Genomic DNA, 25,053 nt, shown 5'->3' with positions numbered 1-25,053 from the left:
ATTGGTTTTCTTCGACGACATCCTCATTTTCAGTGAGACATGGGAGGAACACTTGGATCATATTCGGCAAGTTCTGGAACTCCTCCGTAGGGATCCGTGGAAGGTCAAGTTAAACAAGTGTGAATTCGGTCATCGACAACTGTCCTAGTTGGGCCATGTCATCAGCATTCAAGGAGTAGGAACAAAGCCTAGCAAGATTGTGGAAGTCCAAGCATGGGCAACTCCACAGGACACAAAGGATGTGAGGCGCTTCCTAGGCCTGGCAGGTTACAATCGTCGGTTCGTCCGCAATTTCGGCATCATCGTGCGCCCATTGTTTAATCTGTTGAAGAAGGACCGACCCTTTGTCTGGACGGATAACATAGAGCAGACCTTTCAGCTTCGGATACAGCGTCTGACCACAGCCCTAGTCCTCGCCCTACCAGATTTCAACCGAACAGTCACCATCGAGACCGATGCATACGACAAGGGAATCGGAGTTGTGTTGCAACAAGATGGCCACCCAATTGCATTCATGAGCATAAGCCTGAGCCCAAGGTACCAAGGACTTTCAACATATGAGAAGGAATTTCAACATATGAGAAGGAATACCTCGTCATTATGGTTGTTGTCGAGCAATGGCGTCCCTATTTGCAGCACATGGAGTTCATAATCCATACAGATCAAAAGAGTCTGATCCACCTAGAAGAGCAGCTACTGACCACACCCTGGCAGCAAGGGGCCTTCACTAATCTCCTGGGTCTCCGCTACATAATCAGGTATAAGAAGGGAACACAGAAGACTGTAGTTGATGCTCTATCACGTGTCCCTGCTGAATCTACATTATTCCTGGTTACATCCTCTCAACCAAGCTGACTTGAAGATGTGACCGCAAGCTATACGAGCAGCCCCCAGGCGTAGAAACTACTGGAACAGCTAGCTATTCGGGATGATTGATAACCCACAAGCATAGGGGATCGCAACAGTTTTCGAGGGTAGAGTATTCAACCCAAATTTGTTGGTTCGACAAAGGGGAAGCGAAAGAATATTCTCAAGTATTAGCACCTGAGTTTGTCACATTCAACCACACCTGAAAGATTAGTGTCTGCAAGCAAAGTATCAGTAGAAAAGTAGTATGATAGCAACGATGTCAGAAACGATCTGTGGACGGCAGACTATTCCTAACTGTTGTATCAATGGCGCTAGTAAGTTGCACGTGAGCGGGTAACTATTCTTCCCCGACAACAGTGTCGGAAAAGATCTTGCAACAAGTAACACCGAATTAGCAAGGAACAGCAGTAGCAGGAGCAGCAAAGTAACAACAGTAGCAACAATAGTAGCAAAGTGGCCCAATCCCTTTTGTAGCAAGGGACAAGCCTGTACAAAGTAACGTAGCAAGGACCAGTAGTAAAAGACTCGTAGGTAGTGGATCGGTGATGGATGAGTATGACGGATGTGATTCATCATGTAACAGCTATAACACGGAGAGATATGTAACTAGCTCACGTTCGTCAATCTAATGTAGGCATGTATTCCGTATGTAGTCATACGTTCTTAGGGAAAAGAACTTGCATGACATCTATTGTCCATCCCTCCCGTGGCAGCGGGGTCTTAATGGAAACTACGGTATATTAAGGTTCTCCTTTTAATAAAGTACCGGACCAACGCATTAACACGTGGTGAATACATGAACTCCTCATACTATGGTCATCTCCGGGAGTGGTTCCGGCTATTCTCACTCCGGGGTTGCCGGGTCATAACACATAGTAGGTGACTACAACTTGCAAGATAGGATCTAAAACACACATATATTGGCGACAACATAATAGGTTCAGATCTGAAATCATGGCACTCGGGCCCTAGTGACAAGCATTAAGCATAGCCAAGTATTAGCAACATTAATCTAGAACATAGTGGATACTAGGGATCAATCCCCGTTAAAACTAACTCGATTACATGATAAATCTCATCCAACTCATCACCGTCCAGCAAGCCTACGATGAGGTTACTCACGAACGGTGAAGAGCATCATCGAATTGTCGATGGAGGTAGGTTGATGATGACGATGCGACAATTTCCCTCTCCGGAGCCCGGAACGGACTCCAGATCTGCCCTCCAGATGAAGAACACGAGGTCGCGGCGCCTCCGTATCGTAAAACGCGATGAAACCTTCTCTCTGATTTTTTTTTCGGGCGAGACGGAAGATATAGAGCTGAGTTTGGGGGCGGTGGTGCCACGTGGGCCCCACAAGCCCTCACGGCGTGGCTTAGGGGGGTGGCCGCGGCCTGTGGGCTTGTGGCCCCCTGGCACGCCCCCTCCGACGGATCTTTGCGCAGGAATTTTTCTTTTATTCCAGAAAAAATATCCGTAAATTTTCAGGACATTCCGAGAACTTTTATTTCTGCACAAAAATAACACGATGGCAATTCTGCTGAAAACAGTGTTAGGCTAGGTTAGTTCATTCAAATCATGCAAATTAGAGTCCAAAACAAGGGCAAAAGAGTTCAGAAAAGTAGATACGACGGATACGTATCAACTCCCCCAAGCTTATATCCTTGCTTGTCGTCAAGCAACTCAGTTGACAAACTGAGAGAGACAAAAAAAATTGACGAACTCTGTTTGATCTTGTTGTTGCAAGTATGTCTAACTCATAACCAGAATTTCAGCAAGATCACAAGCAAACCACATAAGCAAATGACATCTAGGTCTCACGGTAATCTGATATCAATGGCATAATCAACTAGCGAGCAAATAATAATAAGCCTCAAATGTCAACACTTCAATCAAAACAACATGAAGCAGTATCTCGCTAGCTCTTTCTGAGACCGTAAAAGATAAATGCAGAGCACCTTCAAAGACCAAGGGCTGACTAAACATTGTAATTCATGACAAAGCAGATCCAGTCACAGTTATACTCAACACAGTTAAAAGAAAAGCATAAAAATGACAGAGGTGTTCTCTAATTGGTGCTTTTATAAGAGGAGGATGACTCGACAAGAACATAAATAGACAGGCCCTTCGCAGAGGGAAGCATTGAATTGCAGAGGTGCCAGAGATCAAGCTTTGAAAACAGAGATAATAATTTGGGTGGCATGCTTTCATTGTCAACGCAGTGACTAAGATTTTCAACATCTTCCACGCTACACATGTTATAGGCAGTTCCCAAACAGAAAAGTAAAGTTTTGACTCCCCCATCACCAATCAATCACACTCCACGGCTAGCCGAATCCTCGGGTACTGTCCATACCAACATCAATCGTGGGGGAGTTTTGTTTGCAATTATCTTTTCGATTTGAGCATGGAACTGGGAATTCCAATTACCGGCCCTTTCTCGTGAATGATAGTGAATAAACACATATCAAGGATAACACTCCTAGCATGGAAGATACCAATAGCCCCTGTCACCACGTGAGCGGTTCAGCCATGCAAAACAGATTATTTCTTGAAGGTTTAGAGAGTGGCACATGCAAATTTACTTGGAACGGCAGGTAGATACCACATATAGGTAGGTATGGTGTACTCACATGGCAGAACTTTGGTTTTATGGGAGTGGATGCGCAAGCAGTATTCCCTCTTATTACAAGTGAAGGCTAGCAAAAGACTGGGAAGCGACCAACTAGAGAGCGACAACAGTCATCAAAATGCATTGAGATTAACTAAAATTGAGTGCAAGCATGAGTAGGACATAAATCACCATGAACATGAACATCATAGAGGCTATGTTGATTTTGTTTCAACTACATGCGTGAAAATGCACAAAGTCAAGCCACTTGAATCATTCAAAGGAGGATACCATCCTATCATACTACAACACTATCATCTCAACATTCATGTGGGCATCCAAGACAAACCATTATAAGCTCCTAGCTAAGTAAGCATGGCATAAGAAACTATGATTTCTAAGTTGTCATTGAAAACATGTTTCTCTCACAACAAAGTTGAATCAGGCATGATGAGCTAGTCATATTTACAAAAACAAAATTGATCGAGTTCATACCAGCTTTTCCAGGCTCAGTCACTTCATCATATATCGTCATTATTGCCTTTCACTTGCACGACCGAACGATGTGAACAATAATAAGTGTGCTCGTGCATTGGACTACGTTGGAATCTGCAGGCAAACACAAAGGAGAAGACAAAGTAATATGGCTCTTTGAAAGCAAAACAGGTATGCATGCAAGAGACACTAAACATTGTAACCAATATCTTCTACCTTGACCCAAAGAAAAAGAAAACTATCTACACGGAAAAGCTCCCAACAAGCAAAAGAAGAGAAAGAAAATCTTTTTGGGTTTTCTCAAACTAGACAGACACACGAAAAGAAAACGAGAAAAAGAAAATAAACTAGCATAGATGATACATTGGCAAAGTGTGAACACCGGCTAACAAAGTGAAAGCATAAACAAGAATGTAAAGTCGGTGAGAACACGTACTCCCCCAAGCTTAGGGTTTTGGCCTAAGTTGGCCTACTTCCAAGGATGGTCCTGGCGAAACACAAAATCATAATGGGGGTTATACGGGAGCGCTGTAGCCACTGCTTGAATAGCTGCCTCACGGAGACGAGCAGCCTTTGACTCCCTCTCATACTCCTCTGCCTCTCCTCTAGTTATGTAATATCTCTGTTTTACCTGAAAGTCAAAGAAGGCAGGAGCAGGAAGGGTAATATGGAAAACACGCTGCCGGTTAAATATCATACGGTATAGGAGGGATTCGTCTTCCCTCTCAAGGAACTGGTAGCGTGTCAAAGCGACGCGGTCAAGGAAAGCTGTATGGAGCGGGGGATCTCCTTCGCGGATGGGTACTCCAAGAAAATTTTCTATGCGAGTGGCATAGATTCCACCAAAGAAATCCCCTTCATTAGCATTCTTATTCAGCCTCCTTGCTATTATAGCTCCCATGTTGAAACTTTTATCACCCGTTACTGCGCTCATAAGGATACTAAGGTCGGGTGCGTAGAGGTGACAATGCTCAATCTTGCCATTAATGCATCTGCCTATGAAGAGGACAAAGTAATGCAAGGCAGGAAAATGAATACTCCCCATGGCAGCTTGCGTAATGTCTCTAGTTTCTCCAACAGTAATACTAGAGCAAAAATCTCTAACCGAAGATTTTGGAGGATCATTGAGGCTACCCCAAATAGGTATTTTGCAAATTCTATTGAAATCCTCTAAATCCATGGTATATGATTTATCATATAGATCAAACAGTACGATGTCTCACGGCCAGCAAAAATTTTGAATCTACGAACAAAAGAGGCAGTGAGAGCAACATACTGTTCACAATTATCGAAGATGAATTCTTCGAGTCCGACGTTGTGAACAAGTGCATCAAACTCATCTTTGAAACCTGCCTCAATCATAAATTCATCAGAAGGCCATTCACATGGTTGTACCTGCGCATCCCTTGGTTGGTAAGGATCAGGCTCCTGAATCGCAAGATGGGGACCTCTCTTGCTTGAGGAACCACCATGAAAGTTTCTCCTGAATATCTTCCTTTTCTAAAATTTTCAGTGATTCTAAGGAAAGGTGAACAAGGCTCAACGAAACTCGTAGCAAGTACTCCCACAAGTGCCTAGAGACCATATTACGCATCAAAACTACTTGGGACGAGCTAAAATTAGCATGCAAAGCTCAAGAACATGGTCACCAAGGCAGCAAAAATACGTGAAGTATAAGGCACTAGGGCAAAAACTAATTGGACCAATGGAGGAGTCACTTACCAAGGAGTAATTTCCCCAAAACAGTTTGGAGAACGGTGGTTTGAGCAAAGAGATCGAAAATCCTAGCAAGAGGATCAAGAACACGGGTTTGAGCTGCAAAACGATTTTTTCTGGAGGTAGGAGAACCAGATGAGAGCAAGAATGAGTGGAGGGGTTTCTGTGGGCCCCACAAGCCTGGGTGGCGCGGCCAGGGGGGTGCCCTCGCCCCTAGGGCTTGTGGCCCACTCGTGTGGCCCCCAGACAAACTCTTTGTCTGAGAATTTTTCAAAAATTTCAGAAAAAATCATACTGGATTTTCACGGTGTTCGGAGAACTTTTATTTTCGGGGTACTTTTCTACCAGATGCTAAAACAGAAAACAGGGAAAACTAATCTAAACCTACCATTTTTCTTCTAAGCAACCGAAGGTGAAAGCTTGGAACAGAGGTTTGTGACTCCTCAATTCATCCATCTCATGGTCATCGAAAGAAATCCGTCAGTGAGGTTGATCAAGCCTCTTTGACAAACCTTTTCGAATCGCAAAAGAGAACGGAGAATTTTCGAATAGTCAATAGGTCACCTCAATGGGGATGTGTATCTCCCCAACAAGCAAATCATACTTCATCTTGACACGAGGAATAGGGCATTCAAAGCTCCCAATAAGAATCGACGAAGTTTTTTCGATAGCATCGATGCAATGTACTCGATACTGTTTGTTACGAAAGTGCACCGTATGCTCATTACCGTTGACATGGAAAGTGACATTGCCTTTGTTGCAATCTATAACATCCCCTGTGGTGTTTAAAAGGGTCTTCTGAGGATGACTGCCATGGCATCGTCCTCGGGAATATCCAAGATAAAAAAGTTTGTTAAGACGGTGACGTTAGCAACCACAATAGGCACATCCTCGCAAATGCCGATAGGGAAAGCAGTTGATTTGTCGGCCATTTGCAGAGAGATATCAGTGGGTGTCAACTTATCCAGTTCAAGTTTACGATAAAGAGAGAGAGTCATAACACTAACACCGGCTCCAAGGTCGCATAAAGCAGTTCCAACATAGTTGCCTTTAATGGAGCAAGGTATAGTGGGCACACTGGCATCACCTAGTTTCTTAGGAGTTCCACCCTTGAAGGTATAGTTAGCAAGCATGGTGGAAATCTCTACCTCAGGTATCCTCCTCTTATTAGTCACAATATTTTTCATGTTTAGCATACAGAGACATTTTGAGTATATCTGTCAAACGCATTTGCAGAAAGACAGGTCTGATCATTTCAACGAAACGCTCAAAATCCTCATCATCCTTTTTCTTGGATGGTTTGGGAGGAAAGGGCATAGGTTTCTGAACCCATTGTTCCCTTTGTTTACCATGCTTCCTAGCAGCGAAGTCATTCTTATCGTATTTTCTATTCTTAGGTTGTGGGCTATCAAGATCAACAGGTTCAATCTCCACATCCTTATCATTGCTAGGTTGAGCATCAATATGAACATCACTATTTATATTGTCATTAGGCTCATGTTCATCACCAGATTGTGTTTCAGCATCAGAGATAGATGAATCGTTTGGACTCTCAGGGGTAGCAGCAACAGGGTTGCTAGCATGCAAGTTCCTATCATCGTTTTTCTTCTTTCTAGGATGACTAGGTGCATCAGTGCTAACTCCTTGAGAATCTTGTTCAATTCTCTTCGGATGACCCTCAGCATACAAAGGTTCCTGGGTCATTCTACCGCCTCTAGTAACGACTCTGACGGAATTGTCATTCAACTCATTGAGCAAGTCATTTTGAGCTTTAAGTACTTGTTCTACTTGAGTAGTAACCATAGAGGCGTGTTTACTCAGAAGCTTAAGATCATTGACATTTCTGTCCACACAAGCACTTAAATGACTAAGCATACAAGCATTCTTTTCCAATTGTCTGCTAACATAATCATTGAAACTTTGTTGTTTGGCAACAAAGTTATCAAATTCATCCATGCATAAGCTAGCAGGTTTATAAAAAGGAATATCACTCTCATCAAACCAACGCAGAAAATTCACTTCTACTACTTGTATCGGGTTATCGAGACCATGGATCTCTTCGATAGGTGGTAGATTTTTGACATCTTCAGATTTAATGCCTTTCTCTCGCATAGATTTCTTGGCTTCTTGCATATCTTCAAGACTGAGGAATAGAATACCTCTTTTCTTCGGAGTTGGCTTAGGAGGTGGTTCGGGACCAAGAATTCTCATTGCACAAGATGTTATTCAATAGGATCTCAGCTTGTTCTACAGTTCGTTCCCTAAAAACACAACCAGCACAACTATCTAGGTGGTCTTTGGAAGCATCAGTAAGTCCATTATAGAAGATATCAAGTATTTCATTCTTCTCAAGAGGGTGATCAGGCAAAGCATTCAGTAGCTGGATGAGCCTCCCCCAAGCTTGTGGGATACTCTCTTCTTCAGCTTGAGCAAAGTTGTATATTTCCTGCAAGGCAGCTTGCTTCTTATGGGCAGGTAAATATTTCTCAGAGAAGTAGTAGACCATAGCATGGGGGCTACGCACACATCCATGAGAAAGAGAAGTGAACCAATTCTTAGCATCATCCTTTAGCGACAAAGGAAACAACTTGTGGATATAGTAGTGGCGCATCTTTTCCTCACTAGTGAATAGGGTGGCTATATCGTGCAGTTTGGTAAGATGGGCTACAACCGTTTCAGACTCATAACCGTGAAAAGGATCAGATTAGACTAGAGTGATTAACTCAGGGTCAATAGAGAATTCATAATCCTTATCGGTCACAAAGATAGGAGAAGTAGCAAACTTCGGGTCGTATTTCATCCTAGCATTCATAGATTTTTCTTTCCACTTGTGCAGTAGTTTCTCAACATCATATCTATCCTTACAAGAAAGAAAGTCCTCAGCTATCTTTCCCTCCATAACATAGCGCGTATCAGGCATAGCAGGCATAGTAACATGTTCTACTTCAATAATATCAGCAGTTTCAGAGGTATCATCACGTCTAGCAGCAGCTCTAGCAATATGTGTATCAAGGAATGCACCTAGTGGCTAAGCAGTATCAAGCATAGCATCATCAGGCATAGTATCAAGCATAGCATCATCAGGCATAGTATCAAGCATAGCATCATCAGGCATAGTATCAACCATAGCATCATGGGCAGCAGAAGTAGCATCATCAAGCACAGCCGACATATCAAGATTTCTAGCAGGAGGAGATGTCGCAAACTTACTCAAAACTGAAGATGAATCAAGTGCAGAGCTAGATGGCAGTTCTTACCTCTCCTTGTAGTGGAAGGCAAGATTTTAGTTCTTGGATCTTTCGAATTCTTCATAGTGACCACCAGACGTCAATCCCAAGTGACTCAGAGAATATAGTTGTGCTTCCCCGGCAACGGCTCTAGAAAAAGGTCTTGATAACCCACAAGTGTAGGGGATCGCAACAGTTTTCAAGGGTAGAGTATTCAACCCAAATTTGTTGGTTCGCCAAAGGGGAAGCGAAAGAATATTCTCAAGTATTAGCAGCTGAGTTTGTCAGATTCAACCACACCTGAAAGATTAGTGTTTGCAAGCAAAGTATCAGTAGCAAAGTAGTATGATAGCAACGGTGTCAGAAACAATCTATTGACGGCAGACTATTCCTAATTGTTGTATCAATGGCGCCAGTAAGTTGCACGTGAGCGGGTAACTATTCTTCCCTGACAACACGGTCGGAAAAGATCTTGCAACAAGTAACAGCGAAGTAGCAAGGAACAGCAGTAGCAGTAGTAGCAACAGAAGTAGCAAAGTGGCCCAATCCCTTTTGTAGCAAGGGACAAGCCTGGACAAAGTAACGTAGCAAGGACCAGTAGTAAAAGACTCGTAGGCAGTGGATCGGTGATGGATGAGTATGACGGATGTGATTCATCATGTAACAACTATAACACGGTGAGATATGTAACTAGCTCCTGTTCGTCAATCTAATGTAGGCATGTATTCCGTATGTAGTTATACGTGCTTAGGGAAAAGAACTTGCATGACATCTATTGTCCATCCCTCCCATGGCAGCGGGGTCCTAATGGAAACTACATGATATTAAGGTTCTCCTTTTAATAAAGAACCGGACCAACGCATTAACACGTGGTGAATACATGAAGTCCTCATACTATGGTCATCTCCGGGAGTGGTTCCGACTACTGTCACTCTGGGGTTGCGGGGTCATAACACATAGTAGGTGACTACAACTTGCAAGATAGGATCTAAAACACATATATATTGGCGACAATATAATAGGTTCAGATCTGAAATCGTGGCACTCACGCCCTAGTGACAAGCATTAAGCATAGCCAAGTAGTAGTAACATCAATCTAGAACATAGTGGATACTAGGGATCAATCCCCATCAAAACTAACTCGATTACATGATAGATCTCATCCAAGTCATCACCGTCCAGCAAGCCTACGATGAGATTACTCACGAACGGTGAAGAGCATCATGGAACTGTCGATGGAGGAAGGTTGATGATGACGATGGCGACGATTTCCCCTCTCCGGAGCCCGGAACGGACTCCAGATCTACCCTCCAGATGAAGAACAGGAGGTGGCGGCGCCTCCGTATTGTAAAACGCGATGAAACCTTCTCTCTGATTTTTTTCCGGGCGAGACGAAAGATATAGAGCTGAGTTTGGGGGCGGTGGTGCCACTGGGCCCCACAAGCCCTCACGGCGCGGCCTAGGGGGTGGCCGCGGCCTATGGGCTTGTGGCCCACTGGCACGCCCCCTTCGGTGGATCTTTGCGCAGGTATTTTTCTTTTATTCCATAAAATATCTCCGTAAATTTTCAGGACATTCCGAGAACTTTTATTTCTGCAGAAAAACAACACCCACTACTAAAATTCAGAAATTTGCCGTCTGTCATGGCATACGGCGAAGGGGGAACCACGGACGGCAAAGGCTTTGCCGTCGTTCAGCAGACGACAAAAAAAAATCCGCTGAAGAGGTTCTTTGCCGTCTACTTTTTTAAAGCGGACGACAAAGAATCTTTGCCATGAGGGGCACGCAGCAAATTAAATGGGACGACAGATACACCAACGGTCCCATTAAGTGTTAACGGCAGGCCTCCTCTGTTTGTCGTCTTCCCTCCTGATGACCCACAAGTATAAGGGATCAATCGTAGTCCTTTCGATAAGTAAGAGTGTCGAATCCAACGAGGAGCAGAAGGCTCTGATAAATGGTTTTCAGCAAGGTAATAACTGCAAGCACTGAAAGTAGCGGTAACAAGTGATGGTGTAGTGAGGTGAAACGTAGCAGGTGAGAAGTAACAAGTAACAAGTAGTAGAAACGGTGCAGCAAAGTGGCCCAATCCCTTTTGTAGCAAGGGACAAGCCTGAACAGAGTCTTATAGGAGGTAAAACGCTCCCCAGGACACACGGGAATTTCTGTCATGCTAGTTTCACCATGTTCATATGATTCACATTCGTTACTTTCATAGTTTGATATGTGGATGGACCAGCGCTTGGGTACTGCCCTTACTTGGACAAGCATCCCACTTATGATTAACCCCTCACGCAAGCATCCGCAACTACGAAAGAAGAATTAAGACAATGTCTAACCATAGCATTAAACTAGTGGATCCAAATGAGCCCCATACGAAGCAACGCATAGACTGGAGTTTAAGCTTCTGTCACTCTAGCAACCCATCATGTACTTCCTACTCCCCAATGCCTTCCTCTAGGCCCAAATAATGGTGAAGTGTTATGTAGTCAACGTTCACATAACACCACTAGAGGAAAAACAACATATAACATATCAAAATACCGAACGAATAACAAATTCACATGACTATTATTAGCATGACTTATCCCATGTCCTCAGGAACAAAAGTAACCACTCACAAAGCATAATCATAATCATGATCAGAGAGGTAATGGGTAGCATCAAGGATCTGAACATAAACTCTTCAACCAAGTAATCCAACTAGCATCAACTACGAAGAGTAATCAACACTACTAGCAACCTTACAAGTACCAATCGGAGTCGCGAGACGGAGATTGGTTACAAGTGATGAACTAGGGTTTGGAGATGAGATGGTGCTGATGAAGATGTTGATGGAGATGACTCCCCTCCGACGAGAGGAGTGTTGGTGATGATGATGGCGACGATTTCCCCCTCCGAGAGGGAAGTTTCCCCGGCAGGATCGTCCTGCCGGAGCTCTAGATTGGTTCTGCTCAAGTTCCGCCTTGTGGCAGTGGAGAATCCACGAAAAAGCTCCGCCCTAATTTTTTTTCCAGACGAAACCCTTCATATAGCAGAAGAGGGGGGCTAGTGGGCCACCAGGGTGCCCACAAGCCCTGTTGCCGCGGCCAAGGGGGGCAGGCCGCGACCACCAGGCTTGTGGGCCCTTGGCAGCTCCTCTCTGGCACTTCTTTCGCCCTATATTTTTTATATATTCCCAAAAAAATCCACGTTGATTTTCAGGGCATTTGGAGTTGCGCAGAATAGAGGACTCAGACTTGCTCCTTTTCCAGTCCAAAATTCCAGCTGCCGGTATTCTCCCTCTTCAAATAAACCTTGCAAAATAAGAGAGAAAAGGCATAAGTATGGTACCACAAAGTATAATAACGGTCCATAAAGCGATAAATATCAACATGAAAGCATGATGCAAAATGGACGTATCAACTCCCCCAAGCTTAGACCTCACTTGTCCTCAAGCGAAAACCAAGATCCATAAACATGTCCACATGTTTAGGGATGAAGGTGTCGATAAAACATAATTCGGACATGAGGGCATCATGATCACACATAGAACAATAATACATCATAAAGCTTCTTATGGGAAAGTAACAATTCCTTCACAAAGCAAAGTATGAATCAAAAACCTTAGCGAGAAGTAGCCAACAATAGTCCATAGGCATTGAAGTAATTGCAATTTATCATAACATCAGAAATAGTCAAATAAGAGCTTGTAAAGCAAATCCACATACTCAATCATCTCTTTTGTTTTCCACAGTTGTTACAACTCACGTGGTACTCATGGTATCAAAGTTTCAGTTGGACATAGAGAAAGATAGGGGCTTATAATTTTGCCTCCCAACCATTTACCTCAAGGGTAAAGTCAACAATAATAAAGCATAAGTACTCATCTCCAAGTTGATATATGAATATAGATCTTTCCCTAGCATATGACGTTCACCAAGATGAAGACGGAATAGGGAATTGGTGTTGATTACCATGACTGTCACAAGGACAAAAGTAAAGGTACAAGATAGGCCCTTCGCAGAGGGAAGCACAGGTTGTCATGCGCTTTTGAGGTTTGGATGCGTATCCTCTTAGTGTGGAGGAATGTCACTTTATATTGCCTTGTGTGATAAAGAACTTTATTATGTAGTTTGTCACTTTTATGTCTTCCTCATCACACGTTCGTATAAAGCTTATTTCCCACACACTAATAGATCAAACATATTAGAGAACAATTTTTATTGCTTGCACCGATGACAACTTACTTGAGGGATCTTATTCAATGCATAGGTAGGTATGGTGGACTCTCATGGCAAAACTGGGTTGAAGGTTTATGGATGCACCAGTAGTATCTCTACTTGGTGCGGGAGTTTTCGCTAATATGTGGTGGAAGCAATCGTCACATGCTAAGGGATCTCTAAACATATAACATTGTTTGGAATTAAGCAAACACAATTCATTATGTTGTCTTCCTTGTCCAACTTCTACTTTTAAGCATGTAATAGTTTGGTGAGTGCTCACAATTATAGAAAGTGTCTAAGATGGTATATTCATATGTGAACCTCTCTTTCCTTATTACTTCTTATTAATTGCAACAATGACTGGGGTCTATGTTGGTCTATTCTCAAAAAGTTTCAATCATCATACTTGTTATATGTGAAGCTATCACTTTTCATAAGATCATCTCATGATCTTTCATGCTATCGTTCTTTTCATACTTTTGGTCACGACACAAAACAAAGCCCTTGACTAAGATACTCTTTATTATATAGCTCGCAAACTCGAATACATCGGGGGAGACACAAGGCAAAAGACTCAAACTAAACACTAAAGACTTATTCCACTAAGAGAAGAAATAAAAACTGAAAAGGAAAGAACTAAAATAAAGGTAAAAAAAAGATATAAAGGTGATACGATACCAGGGCAACTTCCCCAAGCTTGGCAAAAGCCAAGGGGATTGCCCATACCAATGCTCAGTTGTCTTCCTTTGGTGGTGGCGGAGCAGTCGTTGAAGAGGTTTTGAGCTTGTCTAATTTCCACTTGAGCATGAAATTCTGCTCTCTCAGATCATCATTTTCCGCCTCAAGCTTCAACACCATTTGACAAAGTTCCTGCTTACTCTCCTGCAAGAAACGAGAAGGGATAAACAAGTTCTTAGGCTTCTTCCTTGAGTAAGGGAAGCTCGACTTCTTGAACTCCACATGAGTGCGTCCAGGTTGAGGTAGAGGAGCCTCCGCTTCATCGGAACTCGTTTGGTCCTTCCGCTTGGGATCATAGTCCTCTTCCTCATCAGTGGTCCAGCCATATGGTTCCAAGTCCCCATAGACCTTGGGGTCAGCAAGGTAATCACCCACATAGCTCTCCCCCTCTGAATCCTAAGAAGACATCTTGACCTAGATCTGCAGCAGATAACAGGTTCGAAACAAAAAACAGAGGAAAACTGTGTGATACGGAGATCAAAACCCTCGGGTATATATATAATGATTTTTTTCTGGACCAGAAGGAGTGCTCCGCAAGAAAACGGAGTCCGGGAGGCACACGAGGTGCCCACAAGCCCTGTAGCCGCGACCAGGGGAGAGGTCGCGGCGACCAAGCTTGTGGCCGCCTCGTGCGCTCTCCGGACTACTTTTTATTTTTCTATTTTTCCATAAATTGCAAAACGGAGAAAATTTCCTACTGGAAAAGTTTTGGAGTCCAATTACTTACCGAAACACATACCTCTTCGTTTTCAGAGTCTGAAACAGGCTGATAAACATCCCTTATGTACTCCTCTGGAGTTATGATAGTGATGATATTGTTCTCAACATTTATGGGAGTACCAGAGATATAATGCTTGATTCTTTGCCCATTTACCACTCTCGGAAAATTACCTTCCGTGTTATTGATTTTGATGGCACCGGAACGATATACTTCCTCGACAACGTAGGGACCTTCCCATTTAGAGAGAAGCTTGTCTGCGAAGAATCTTAAGCGAGAATTATATAGGAGGACATAATCACCTACATTGAACTCATGTTTTTATATTCTTTTATCGTGGCATCTCTTAACCTTTTACTTGAACAACTTGGCATTCTCATATGCCTGGGCCCTCCATTCATCTAATGAACTGATATCAAACAACCGCTTCTCACCGACAAGTTTGAAATCGAAGTTGAGCTCTTTGATTGGCCAATAAGCTTAGTGTTCTAGCTCAAGAGGTAAATGACAGGCCTTACCGTAAACCATTTTATACGGCGACATGCCCATGGGATTCTTATAAGCAGTCCTATAAGCCCATAGTGCATCGTCAAGTTTGCTAGACCAATTATTTCGAGATCTGTTGACAGTCTTTTGTAAGATCAATTTGATCTCCCTATTACTCAACTCCACTAGAGGACTAGACTGAGGATGATAAGGAGATGCAACTCTATGGTTGACATCATACTTAGGGAGCATCTTGCGGAAAAGACCTTGAATGAAGTGTGAACCGCCATCATTCATCAGATATCTAGGGACTCCAAATCTTGGGAAAATGACTTCTTTAAGCATCTTAATAGAGGTGTGGTGATCAGAATTTCTAGTGGGGATAGCTTCTACCCACTTAGTGATGTAATCAACAGCAACTAAGATGTGACTATACCCATTGGAACTCGGGAAGGGTCCCATATAATCAAAGCCCAGACATCAAATGGTTCAATGACAAGCGAATAGTTCATAGGCATTTCCTGACGTTTACTGATGTTCCCTATTCTTTGACATTCGTCACAAGATAAGACAAACTTACGGGCATCCTTGAAGAGAGTGGGCCAATAGAAACCTCATTGCAATACCTTATGAGCAGTTCTATCTCCAGCATGGTGTCCTCCGTAGGCTTCGGAATGACACTTCTGTAGGATTTGTCCCTGTTCATTTTTAGGCACACAACGTCTAATAACACCATCTACTCCTTCCATATAAAGGTGAGGATCATCCCAACAGTAGTGTCTCAAATCAAAGAAGAATTTCTTCTTTTGCTGGTAGGTGAAACTGGGTGGTATGTATTTGGCTACGATATAGTTTGCGTAATCAGCATACCACGGTGCACTTTGTGAAGTGCTGATGACATTCAATTGCTCATGAGGAAAGCTGTCATCAATAGGTCGTGGGTAATCATGGATATTCTCTATCTTGGACAAGTTATCTGCTACAGGGTTATCAGCACCCTTTCGGTCAACAATGTGCAAATCAAATTCCTGTAGCAGGAGAACCCATCTGATTAGCCTAGGCTTAGCGTCCTTCTTCTTCATAAGGTACTTAATAGCAGCATGATCAGAGTGAATAATGACTTTGGAGTCAACTATATAAGATCTGAACTTTTCACATGCAAACACGACTGCTAAAAATTCCTTCTCCGTAGTAACATAGTTTCTTTGGCACTGTCTAGAGTTTTACTAGCGTAGTGAATATTCAACTTCTTGTCAACTCTTTGTCCTAGAACAACACCAACAACATAATCACTAGCATCGCACATGATTTCAAAGGGCAAGTTCCAATCAGGTGGTTGAACAATAGGTGCAGTTATCAAAGCCTTCTTAAGTATTTCGAAAGCTTCCTCACAATCCTCATCAAAAACAAAAGGAACATCCTTTTGCAAGAGGTTGGAAAGAGGCCTAGAAATCTTAAAGAAGTCTTTAATGAACCTTCTATAGAAACCAACATGACCTAGGAAACTTCGTATACCTATGATATCTGTGGGGCAAGGCATTTTCTCAATTGCATCAACCTTAGCCTTGTCAAGTTCAATGCCTTTCTCAGAGATTTTGAGTCCTAAGACGGTGCCTTCATTTACCATGAAGTGGTACTTCTCCCAGTTCAAGACAAGGTTGGTATCTTTGCATCTCTGTAAGACTCGATCAAGGTTGCTGAGGCAATCATCAACGGAAGAACCGTAAATGGAGAAATCATCCATGAAAACCTCAACAATCTTTTCACAAAAGTAGAGAATATAGCCATCATACATCTTTCAAAGGTGGTAGGTGCATTGCATAAGCCAAAAGGCATACGCCTATAAGCTAAGGTACCGAAGGGGCAGGTGAAAGTGGTTTTCTCCTGATCAGATTTTGCAACAGGTATTTGCGAGAAACCTGAATAACCGTCTAGAAAGCAGAAGTGTGTGTGTTTAGATAGCCTTTCTAGCATTTGGTTGATAAACGGCAAAGGATAATGGTCTTTCCTGGTTGCCTTGTTCAGTTTCTGGAAGTCTATCACCATCCTATAGCCAGTAATAATCCTCTGTGGGATTAGTTCATTCTTATCATTAGGAACGACGGTGATACCTCCCTTCTTAGGTACGCACTGTACTGGACTTACCCAATCACTATGAGCAACATGATAAATGATTCCTGCTTCAAGAAGCTTGAATATTTCTTTTCTCACGACCTCTTTCATCCTAGGATTTAACCTCCGTTGATGATCAGCAACTGGCTTAGAATCAGGATCGGTTTTAATCTTGTGCTGACATAGAGTGGGACTAATACCATTAAGATCATCAAGAGTATATCCAATAGCAGCACGGTGCTTCCTCAAAGTTTTTAATAACTTCTTATCTTCGTGATTCGAGAGGTGAGCACTAATTATAACAGGATATATCTCCTTCTCATCAAGATAGGCATACTTAAGTGTATCTGGTAACTGTTTTAGCTTGAACAGAGGATCACCCTTTGGTGGGGGGATCCCCAAGTAGTTCAACAGGCAGATTATTCTTAAGAATAGGATATTGTTCTAAAACAATTATATCTATCTCATCTCTTTCATCCATATGAATATCATTTTCATGCTCAAGCAGATATTGCTCTAAAGGATCCGTAGGAGGCACGGCAATAGAGGCAAGAGCAATGATTTCATCCCTACCAGACGACTCTTTTTCATGGGGTTGTCTTTCAAACTTGGAGAAGTTAAATTCATGAGACACACCTTCGAAACTAACAATGACAGTCTGCCTAATGCAATCAATATGAGCATTGACAGTGTTGAGGAAGGGTCTACCAAATATGATAGGACAAAAGCTATCTTGTGCAGTAGCAAGGACGAGGAAATCAGTAGGATACTTCGTCTTACCACACAGGACTTCTACATCTCTCACAATTCCCACAGGGCAGATAGTGTCTCTATTAGCTAGCGTAATAGTGACATCAATGGGTTCTAACTCAGTGGGTGCAATCTCATCTTTGATTTCATCATATAGGGACCGGGGTATTGCACTAAAACTAGCACCCATATCACATAAACCATGATAACAGTGATCTCCTATCTTGACAGAAACTACGGGCAGGCCAACTACAGGTCCGTATTTGTCTTTCGTGTGAGGTTTAGCAATTCTAGCGGAGTCCTCACAGAATTTGATAACATGCCCGTCTATGTCTTGGGCTAAGCGATCTTTGATAATAGCAACACTAGGTTCAACTCTAATTTCCTCAGGGGGTGCAAGTGGTCTAATGTAACCCCTATGTATCACAGCTGGAGCTTTAGAATAATCCTTTTTCCTAGCAGGGTAAGGTGGTTTCTCAGTGTAGGCACAAGGAACAATATGATCATTATAGGCAATGACTTTCTCTACAACTATATTGGGCTTAACTATGTTGACTTCTACAGGAGGATGATACTGAAAGCACTTCTCTTTGGGAAGATCAATATGAGCAGCAAAAGATTCACACAGAGAAGCTACTATCTCACAGTCAAGTCCATACTTAGTGCTAAAATCTCTAGAAGAGTTTGTTTCAACAAAAGATTTAACGCAATCAAACTGGAAATTCATACCCGACTCCTTACCTTCTTCAAGCTCCCAATCTTCAGAGTTACTTTTGATTCTTTCCAATAAATTCCACTTGTGGCCAATATCCTTCTTCATAAAAGAACCGGTACAAGAAGTGTCAAGCATGGTACGATCTTCATGAGAAAGCCGAGCATAAAAGTTTTGAGTGATAATTTCTCTCGAGAGCTCATGATTGGGGCATGAATATAGCATTGATTTAAGCCTCCCCAAGCTTAAGCTACGCTTTCCTTGTCACGACGCCAAAAGTTATAAATATAATTCCGATCACGATTTACTAAATGCATAGGATAAAACTTTTGATGAAATTCCAATTTCAACCGATTGTAGTCCCATGATCCAGTATCATCACATAGCCTATACCATGTCAATGCCTTATCCTTCAAAGATAAAGGAAAGACTTTCTTATTTTCCTCATCCTCAGGCAAACCTGCAAGCTTAAATAAACCACAAACTTCATCTACATAGATTAGATGCAAGTCTGGATGTGATGATCCATCTCCTGTAAAAGGATTAGCCAGCAGTTTCTCAAGCATACCCGAAGGAAGTTCCTAAAAGATATTTTCAGTAGGTACCTTGGGTTGAGGAGAAACTCCTCGTGCTTCCGTTCGTGGAGAAGATACCCCGAACAAATTCCTCAAAGGAACAGTTTCCATAGTGACAAGTGACAACAAATTTCAGCACAGTATATAAATGTTTCCTTACCAAATTCCACTTACCAAAGGCGCTTCACTCCCTGGCAACGGCGCCAAAAAAGAGTCTTGATGACCCACAAGTATAGGGGATCAATCGTAGTCCTTTCGATAAGTAAGAGTGTCGAACCCAACGAGGAGCACAAGGATCTCATAAACGGTTTTCAGCAAGGTAATAACTGCAAGCACTGAAAGTAGCGGTAACAAGTGACGGTGTAGTGAGGTGAAACGTAACAGGTGAAAAGTAACAAGTAACAAGTAGTAGCACTGGTGCAGCAAAGTGTCCCAATGCCTTTTGTAGCAAGGGACAAGCCTGAACAAAGTCTTATAGGAGGAAAAACGCTCCCGAGGACACACGGGAATTTCTGTCATGCTAGTTTCATCATGTTCATATGATTCGCGTTCGTTACTTTGATAGTTTGATATGTGGGTGGACCAGCGCTTGGGTACTGCCCTTACTTGGACAAGCATCCAACTTTTGATTAACCCCTCTCGCAAGCATCCGCAACTACGAAAGAAGAATTAAGACAATGTCTAACCATAGCATTAAACTAGTGGATCCAAATCAGCCCCTTATGAAGCAACGCATAGACTAGGGTTTAAGCTTCTGTCACTCTAGCAACCCATCATCTACTTACTACTCCCCAATGCCTTCCTCTAGGCACAAATAATGGTGAAGTGTTATGTAGTCGACGTTCACATAACACCACTAGAGGAAAAATAACATACAACATATCAAAATACGGAACGAATACCAAATTCACATGACTATTATTAGCATGACTTATCCCAGGTCCTCATGAACAAAAGTAACTACTCACAAAGCATAATCATAATCATGATCAGAGAGGTAATTAGTAGCATCAAGGATCTGAACATAAACTCTTCCATCAAGTAATCCAACTAGAATCAACTATGAAGAGTAATCAACACTACTAGCAACCTTACTAGAACCAATCGGAGTCGCGAGACGGAGATTCGTTACAAGTGATGAACTAGGGTTTGGATCAGATGGTGCTGATGAAGATCTTGATGGAGATAACTCCCCTCCGACGAGAGGAGTGTTGGTGATGACGATGGCAACGATTTCCCCCTCCGGGAGGGAAGTTTCCCCGGCAGGATCGTCCTACCGGAGCTGTAGATTGGTTCTGCTCAAGTTCCGCCTCGTGGCGGTAGAGAATCCATGAAAAAGATCCGCTTTGATTTTTTTCTGGACAAAACCCTTCATATAGCAGAAGAGGGGGGCCAGTGGGCCACCAGGGTGCCCAAAAGTCCTGTTGTCGTGGCTAGGGGGGCAGGCCGCGGCCACCAGGCTTGTGGGCCCCTGGTAGCTCCCCTCTGGTACTTCTTTCGCCCAATATTTTTTATATATTCCCAAAAAATTCCACGTTGATTTTCAGAGCATTTGGAGTTGCGCAGAATAGATGACTCAGACTTGCTCCTTTTCCAGTCCAGAATTCCAGCTGCCGGTATTCTCCCTCTTCAAATAAACCTTTCAAAATAAGAGAGTAAAGGCATAAGAATGGTACCAAAAAGTATAATAACAGTCCATAAAGCGATAAATATCAACATCAAAGCATGATGCAAAATGGACGTATCACCTCCCCCCTTTCCCATGAGGGGGCTGACGGCAAAGGGGGGAACTAAGCCCCTCTCTCTCCCCTCTTTGCCGTCTGCCATCCCCCCTTTGCCATGAGGGGGCAGACGGCAAAGGGGGGAACCAAGCCCCTCTCTCTCCCCTCTTTGCCGTCTTCCATCCCCCCTTTCCCATGAGGGGGCAGACGGCAAAGGGGGGAACCAAGCCCCTCTCTCTCCCCTCTTTGCCGTATGCCATCCCCCTTTGCCATGTGGGGGCAGACGGCAAAGAGGGGAACCAAGCCCCTCTCTCTCCCCTCTTTGCCGTCTGCCATCCCCCCTTTGCCATGTGGGGGCAGACGGCAAAGGGGGGAACCAGCATTTTTCACAATAATCAGGATATATAAATATATATTTGACAAAACTAAATTTGTTTCCGTACTCATAACCATATTAAAATAACTTTCATCCATAGTACATACATAATATGCAAGTTCCATCCATACCAAACCATATATTACACCAGTTTCATCCACATGCATACAAAGTTTCATATATATCCATATACTACAATAGTTTGAATACAAGCTTCTGTGAAGCCATGGTACAAGAAATCATCTTCAAGCATTCCATCAATATAATCCAAGCTTCTCGTGAAGTAAATGTAATCTGCAAAATGACAAATAAGAAAGTTAGAAGAATAATACTAGATGAAGAAGTATATAGGTTATTTTGGAGAGAAATTAGCTAAGTATAGGCCATTTAATAGCTAAGTTATGTGGAATAGGTCATCTTGGAGCTACATAGCCTTATTATGTCATTGAGGAGAGAACTTAGCTAAGTATTGGTCATTCTAGAGCTAACTTGGATAAAATATGTCATTTTGTAGCCAACTATGATTATTAATCCATTTTGACCTTATTATGTCATTTTGGAGCTAAATTAGTCATTTTAATGAGCTAACCAAGGTTCTTATGATGTTTTTACCTACCTATGCTAATTATGTCATTTTGGACGATAATTAGCTAAGTATGTCTTTGTTGGGGCAAATAACCTACGTAGAAGAAGAAAGAGAAGAATCAAGAAGAGAAGAAGCAAGAAGAGAAGAAGAAGGAGAAGAAAAAGAAGAAGAAGAAGAAGGAGGAGGAGGAGGAGAAGGAGGAGGAGAAGGAGAAGGAAGAGGACAAGAAGAAGAAAAGAAGAAGGACAAGAAGAAGGAGAAGAAGGAGAAGAAGGAGGAGAAGAAGGAGAATGAGCTTCTCTCCTCCTTCTCCTTCTCCTTCTCCTTCTTCTTCCTCCTTCTCCTTCTTCTTCTCTTCTTGTTCTTCTTCATTCCTTTCATTTTTCCTCTTTCTTCTCCTCGTGTCCCCTTCTTCGGGCTAAATTAGCTAAGAATGCCTTTTTGGAGCTAATTATGTCATTTCGAGGATAATTAGCTAAGTATAGGTCATGTTTTATTAAATAGACCATTTTGGAGCTAAGTAAGCTAATTATGTCATTTAGGTGGAAGCCTAGCTAACTTGGGTAAAATGTGTCATTCCGGAGCAAACTATGCTTATTAAGCCATTTTGGATCTAGCTAAGCTAATTATAGGCCATTTAATACCTATGTTAGGGGGAATAGGTCATCTTGCACCTACGTAAGCCTTATTATGTCATTTAGGAGAGAACTTAGCTAACTATAGGTCATTTTTTATTAAATAGGTCATTTTGGAGCTAACTAAGCTAATTATGTCATTTAGGTGGAAGCCTAGCTAACTATAGGTCGTTTCGGAGCTCACTTGGGTTAAATATGTCATTTTGAAGCTAACTATGCTTATTAAGCCATACTGGAGCTAAATTGGCTAATTATATCATTTAGGTGGAAGCCAAGCTAAGTATATAATATTCATGAGCTAACCAAAGTTCTTATGCCATTTTGAGCTTATTATTTCATTTTTTGGCTAAATTGATCATTTTAATGAGCTAACCAAGGTTCTTATGATGTTTTTACCTAACTAAGCTAATTATGTCATTTTGTAGGATAATTAGCCAATTTAGTCTTTCTTGGATGAGTCTAATATACGTAGAAGAAGAGAAAGAGAAGAAGCAAGAAGAGAAGAAGAAGTAAAAGAAGAAGGAGGAGGAGGAGGAGGAGAAGGAGAAGGAAGAGGAGAAGAAGAATAAAAGAAGAAGGAGAAGGAGAAGGAGGAAGAAGGAGGAAGAAGAAGGAGAAGGAGGAGCTCCTTCTCCTTCTTCTCCTTATTCTTATCCTTCTTCTTCTCTTCTTCTTCTTCTTCCTTCCTTTCATTTTTCCTCTTTCTTCTCCTCTTGTCCCCTTCTTCGGGCTAAATTAGCTAAGAATGCCTTTTTGGAGCTAATTATGTCATTTCGAGGATAGTTAGCTAAGCATAGGTCATGTTTTATTAATAGACCATTTTGGAGCTAACTAAGCTAATTATGTCATTTAGGTGGAAGCTTAGCTAACTATAGGTCGTTTCGGAGCTAACTTGGGTAAAATGTGTCATTCCGGAGCAAACTATGGTATTAAGCCATTTTGGATCTAGTTAGGCTAATTATAGGCCATTTGATACCTAAGTTAGGGGGAATAGGTCATCTTGCAGCTACGTAAGCCTTATTATCTCATTTAGGAGAGAACTTAGCTAACTATAGGTCATTTTTTATTAAATATGTCATTTTGGAGCTAACTAACCTAATTATGTCATTTAGGTGGAAGCCTAGCTAACTATAGGTCGTTTCGGAGCTCACTTAGGTAAATATGTCATTTTGGAGCTAACTATGCTTATTAAGCCATATTGGAGCTAAATTGGCTAATTATATCATGTAGGTGGAAGCCAAGCTAAGTATATAATATTCATGAGCTAACAAAGGTTCTTATGCCATTGTGAGCTCATTATTTCATTTTTTAGCTAAATTGGTCATTTTAATGAGCTAACCAAGGTTCTTATGATGTTTTCACCTAACTAAGCTAATTATGTCATTTTGTAGGATAATTAGCCAATTTAGTCTTTCTTGGATGAGTCTACGCTACGTGGAAGAAGAGAAAGTGAAGAAGCAAGAAGAGAAGAAGAAGTAAAAGAAGAAGGAGGAGGAGGAGGAGAAGGAGAAGGAAGAGGAGAAGAAGAAGAAAAGAAGAAGGAGAAGGGGAAGGAGGAAGAAGGAGGAAGAAGAAGGAGAAGGAGGAGCTCCTTCTCCTTCTTCTCCTTCTTCTCCTCCTTCTTCTCCTTCTTCTTCTCTTCTTCTTCTTCTCTTCTTCTTCTTCTTCCTTCCTTTCATTTTTCCTCTTTCTTCTCCTCTTGTCCCCTTCTTCGGGCTAAATTAGCTAAGAATGCCTTTTTGGAGCTAATTATGTTATTTCGAGAATAATTAGCTAACTATAGGTCATGTTTTATTAAATAGACCATTTTGGAGCTAACTAAGCTAATTATGTCATTTAGGTGGAAGCCTAGCTAACTATAGGTCATTTCGGAGCTAACTTGGGTAAAATGTGTCATTCCGGAGCAAACTATGCTTATTAAGCCATTTTGGATCTAGCTAAGCTAATTATTGGCCATTTAGTACCTAAGTTAGGGGGAATAGGTCATCTTGCAGCTACATAAGGCTTATTCTGTCATTTAGGAGAGAACTTAGCTAACTATAGGTCATTTTTTTACTAAATAGGTCATTTTGGAGCTAACTAAGCTAATTATGTCATTTAGCTGGAAGCCTAGCTAACTATAGGTCGTTTTGGAGCTCACTTGGGTTAAATATGTCATTTTGGAGCTAACTATGCTTATTAAGCCATATTGGAGCTAAATTGGCTAATTATATCATTTAGGTGGAAGCCAAGCTAAGTGTATAATATTCATGAGCTAACCAAGGTTCTTATGCCATTTTGAGCTTATTATTACATTTTTTAGCTAAATTGGTCATTTTAATGAGCTAACCAAGGTTCTTATGATGTTTTCACCTAACTAAGCTAATTATGTCATTTTGTAGGATAATTAGCCAATTTAGTCTTTCTTGGATGAGTCTAAGCTACGTAGAAGAAGAGAAAGAGAAGAAGCAAGACGAGAAGAAGAAGTAAAAGAAGAAGGAGGAGGCGGAGGAGGTCGAGAAGGAGAAGGAAGAGGAGAAG

This window comes from Hordeum vulgare, chromosome 2H, assembly GCF_904849725.1.
Source record: "Hordeum vulgare subsp. vulgare chromosome 2H, MorexV3_pseudomolecules_assembly, whole genome shotgun sequence".
Taxonomy (NCBI): domain Eukaryota; kingdom Viridiplantae; phylum Streptophyta; class Magnoliopsida; order Poales; family Poaceae; genus Hordeum; species Hordeum vulgare.
The sequence above is the reverse complement of the archived record's forward strand: the minus strand, read 5'-3'. Positions refer to the sequence as shown.